General features: G+C 45.0%; 1 pseudogene; it reads left to right on the top strand.

The window, feature by feature from the left end:
- The first annotated feature begins 2,459 nt into the window (after positions 1 to 2,459).
- Positions 2,460 to 2,870, top strand: LOC112840131 (large ribosomal subunit protein uL14 pseudogene; annotated as a pseudogene).
- Positions 2,871 to 5,068: the final 2,198 nt, after the last annotated feature.

Here is a 5,068-nt window from a genome sequence, read left to right as displayed (position 1 = left end):
TGGCAACCTCTTCAACCTCAGCCGCAGCAACTTCTTCCTAGAAACATCGCCAAAGGCAAGGGAAGCAAGGGCAAAAAATGAACTATTGAGATTTCATCAAGATAAAAAGCTTTTCACAGCAAAAGAAACAGTCCACAAAACCAAAAGACAACCGACAGAATGGGAGAAAAGATTTGCAAATGACATATCAGATAAGGGGCTAGTATCCAAAATATATAAAGGACTTATCAAATTCAACACCCAAAGAACAAATAATCCCATCAAGAAATGGGCAGAAGACATGAACAGATATTTTTCCAAAGAAGACATCCAAATGGCCAACAGACACATGAGAAAGTGCTCAACATCGCTCGGCCTCAGGGAAATCCAAATCAAAACCTCAATGAGATACCACCTCACACTAGTCAGAATGGCTAAAATTAACAAGTCAGGAAACGACAGATGTTGGCGGGGATGCGGAGAAAGGGGAACCCTCCTACACTGTTGGTGGGAATGCAAGCTGGTGCAACCACTCTGGAAAACAGTATGGAGGTTCCTCAAACAGTTGAAAATAGAGCTACCCTACGATCCAGCAATTGCACTTCTGGGTATTTACCCCAAAGATGCAAATGTAGGGATCCGAAGGGGTACGTGCACCCCAATGTTTATAGCAGCAATGTCCACAATAGCCAAACTGTGGAAAGAGCCAAGATGTCCATCGACAGATGAATGGATAAAGAAGAGGTGGTATATATACACGATGGAATATTATGCATTCATCAAAAGGAATGAGATCTTGCCATTTGCAACGACGTGGATGGAACTGGAGGGTGTTGTGCTGAGTGAAATAAGTCAATCAGAGAAAGACATGTATCATATGACCTCACTGATATGAGGAATTCTTAATCTCAGGAAACAAACCGAGTGTTGCTGGAGTGGTGGGGGGTGGGAGGGATGGGGTGGCTGGGTGATATACATTGGGGAGGGTATGTGCTATGGTGAGTGCTGTGAATTGTGCAAGACTGTTGAATCACAGATCTGTACTTGTCAAACAAATAATGCAACATATGTTAAGAAAAAGGAAAAAAGAAGATAGCAGGAGGGGAAGAATGAAGGGGAGTAAGTCAGAGGGGGAGACAAACCATGAGAGACGATGGATTCTGAAAAACAAACTGAGGGTTCTAGAGGGGAGGAGGGTGGGGGATGGGTTAGCCTGGTGATGGGTATTTAAGAGGGCACATTCTGCGTGGAGCACTGGGTGTTATGCACAAACAATGAATCATGGAACACTACATGAAAAACTAATGATGTAATGTATGGTGATTAACATAACGATAAAAAAATTTTTTTAAAAACCTGCTTACTATTTCAGAGTCTCCCTCATCCCCCTGGAGCTCATGCACAGTATTCAAGCTGAGAAGCCCTGACCTAGCATGAAGTAGTTACCAAGATTCACAGACAGCTATGTGAGCTGTGTGCTCTTGAGGACTTAGGTCACTTTAAAAAGCATGATATCTCTTTCCTTCTCAGATCCTTAGGGTGACAGGAACAAAAGCAGACATGACAGCAACCAGCTGCACCAAGTCACTAACAGATACTGAACAATATGGAAAGAGCATATTGCAAACTTGAGGTCTGTGTCTGCTCTATTTATTGCAGCATCCCAAGTGAAAATAGAATAAAAGGAAAAGACCGGTGGAAATTTAAGAGAATACAGAAGAGTCATTGATGACGAGAAAGACAGTATTACAAAGAGAACCAGGAAAAGGTAACGATATGTAGAGAGACAAAGACACAGGAAAGTCATGGGGAACTGGGACCCAGGGCATTAAGTTTCATCACCTCAGGCATGGCGTTCCCCACAATTAGCTGCAGAACTGCCACGAAAAGACACTAAGCTGGCAACTATAAAACTGTTTAACTTGTTAGGACTTAAATCAATAAGAACCAGTGTAACATTTGTGCTTGTGTTCCTCTTATTTGCACAAAAGACAAACTGAAGAAAAACTCTATTTCTCCAGCTTTAAACATTTCCTCCAGGGAGTTGAGATCCTTCAAAGTCAACAATGAAATGGTGAGGGGGGGAAATTAAGCACATTGGCAAGGCTATATTTAGATCCAGCTCAAAGACCCTCTTTGCTTTCTCCTTATCTCCAGCTGGCTCCAATCTCAGCAAAACAATTCAATTGCCACCGATTCACAGCTTCTTATTGGGGCTTCTGACCTGTCTTCCTGCAAGAGCCGGGAAGGGTGGCTGGAAAGAGGAGGACAGCAGCTCTGGGGACAAAGGTCTCCTCCAACCCCACCCCTCCAGAGCAGACATCCCTCAGGCAAACCCATGTTGACTCACACTGGGGTGTCCTACCCTGCCTTTAAGGCTCACTTTGGGGGTCCTGAAGCCTTCTCTAAACCTTCGCAGGCCAAGGAGGTGGGAAACGCATACCCAAAGGCTGGTTTTGGGTTCCTTTCTGGTGTTCAAGATGTTGAAGCACGGATGTGGTGGGTCCTCCAGTGGGAAATTCCAGATTTCTCTGGGTCTTCTGGTAGGAGCCATGAGTAACTGTGCTGACAACACAGGAGCCAAAAATCTATGTATCCTATCTGTGAAGGGGTTCAAGGAACAACTGAACAGGCTTCTGCCACTGGTGTGGGTAACACTGTGAAGGCCACAGTAAAGGCAAACCAGCACTCAAAAAGAAGGTACATCCAGCAGTGGTAATTCAACAACGGAAATCATACTGGAAAAAGATGGTGTGTTTATTTTGAAGATAAAGGGGGTCATAGTAAACAATAAATGTGAAATGAAAGACTCTCCTATCACAGGACCAGTTGCAAAGGAGTGTGCAGACCTGTAGCCCAGGACTATATCCAGTGCTGACAGCATTGCCTGATTCTTTGGTGTATTTGTTTAAAAAAAAAATTTTAAATTATTTGCTAAAAAAAAAAGAGCATAGGGCTGACTTTTGAATCCCAGCTCTGCCTCTTACTACCTATGTGGCTTAGCCAGTTATTTAGCCTAAGTTCCAGCTTTGTTATCTGTAAAATGGGCAGAATAAAATCTGCCACATAGGGTTGTTGCAGCACATGTGACTGTTGGAAGAATGCACTGAGCATAATACCTGTTGCACAGCAGAAATTCAGGAAAGGTGAGCTGATATGATTAAACCCCCCACTCCCACAAAATGTTGAGCTATGCCTACATCTAAGCACATAACCACACTGGGTTGAAATGATCAAGGCAGATCTGTTTCACAACTACCAAGGGGGAAAGAAAAAAAGAAAAGGCTACTCTCCATCTCCAGTGCCTGTCACACTAGGGGTGCTCAGAAATGCTTGGCAAATGAAAGAAGTTAAAAGCTATGATGGAAAAACTTTTTCTCCTTGACTTTCACATGCTCGAAATCCTTCTGGCCACCAAATGCCATGGGGTTCCCTAGGCAATTCTCCAACACCAGCTGGCTGTCCTATAATTTAACTCAGTTCTGCTATCTACCTGGAGGGCCGGTGGGATTGCACAGGTTAAGGGCTCCGACTCACGAGACTGTCCCCATCCCACTTGAGATGCCAACTGTTGTCAGCTGTGCTTCTGACCCGATAGCTACAGGTCAGAGGTTCCCTGACGGCCCCCACCTCAGATTCAACTAATCTGTTGAAGTGGCTCACAGAACTCAGGCCAACAGTTGTCTTACTAGATGACCGATGTATTTCCAGTTTACTCTAATTATTGGAGGATATACAGTGCCCCCCCCCCTTATCCACAGGGACACATTCCAGGACACCCAGGGGATGCCTGCAGATAGAAGTGAACCAATACAGACTTTTTTTCCCCACACGTATGTACCTGCGATAAAGTTTAATTTATAAATTAGGCACAGAAAATTAACAATGACTAGTAATAAAATACAATTAAACAATATGCTATAATAAAGGTTTTGTGCATATGGTTTCTCTCTCTCTCTCTCAGAATAGCTTGTGGTACGGTACTCACCGTTCCTCTCCTAGGGGAGGTAAAACGCCTACGTGACAGGATGACACGAAGTGAATGACGCAGGCACACTGAGGTACGGCTAGGCCACTACTGACCTTCTGATTATTCGTCAGGAGGATGACCGGCTGAGGGACCTCCGTAAACCCCAAGTAACTAAAGCTGTGGAAAGCGAAACTGCCGGTAAGGGTGGCCAGAGGGGGCAACCACTGAAACTCAGAAACAGCCAAATGGAAGAGACCTCAGGCCACATGGGAAGGGCCGCTTCCTCGCACTCTCCTGGCGCCTCCACATTTGCCAACCAGATGCGCTCCTCGGCTTTTATAAAGGCGCCATTTTATGACAAGATTGATTACATCATTGGCCAATGGTGACTGAGCGCACCTCTAGCCCCTCCCACTTCCCCGCCCCCTCCCCTGAGGTTGGGGAAGGGTGTGGCAGAAAGTTCCAACCCACTAATCACCTGGTTGGTTCCCTGGTAACCCATTTCCACCTGTGGTTACCAAGAGGCTTTCCAAAAATCACCTCATTAACATAAAGTCGGTGTGGTTGAAAGGGTCTTATTAGGAATAACAAGATTCCTTTCGCCTCCATTCCTCTTATCACTTAGGAAATTCTAAGGGCTTTAGGAGCTCTCGGTCAGAAACAGGATGAAGACCAAATATAATAAATCACAATATTACAGGAGCATACTACACATTGAGCCGGCTCACATTTTCCCTATCAATTTAGACTCAGGACAGACCCAAAGAACCTACTCTGGCTTCTGGAAATTCCTCTGTAACATGATACTCTTTGTGGTTGATCCTCTCCCTTCTTTGCCTATTCAATCCGCTTGCTGTTTGAAACTAAATCCGTCATTTAGGGGAAGTGAGTGATTCCCCTGCCCCAGCTTAGGGTCCCTGAACTTGGTAAAACCTTCAGCAGCCAGTGGAGACAGAATTAACATTCGCAAGGGCAACCACTTTTAGCCAGCCAACAGTCTGGGGTCCTCATCTGCATGGACGATAACACGCCCTATGTTGTCTTCAAGGCAGAAATGGCCCAAAGAACTACTCAACCGCTCCCGGAAATGGCCAAATGGCAGGTCAAATTACCCATAAC

This window comes from Callorhinus ursinus, unplaced genomic scaffold, assembly GCF_003265705.2.
Source record: "Callorhinus ursinus isolate GAN/ISIS: 27379988/994484 unplaced genomic scaffold, GSC_fseal_2.0 scaffold19, whole genome shotgun sequence".
In the NCBI taxonomy this organism is placed as follows: Eukaryota; Metazoa; Chordata; class Mammalia; order Carnivora; family Otariidae; genus Callorhinus; species Callorhinus ursinus.
Note: the sequence above shows the minus strand (reverse complement) of the source record. Positions and strands in the feature narration are given on the sequence as shown.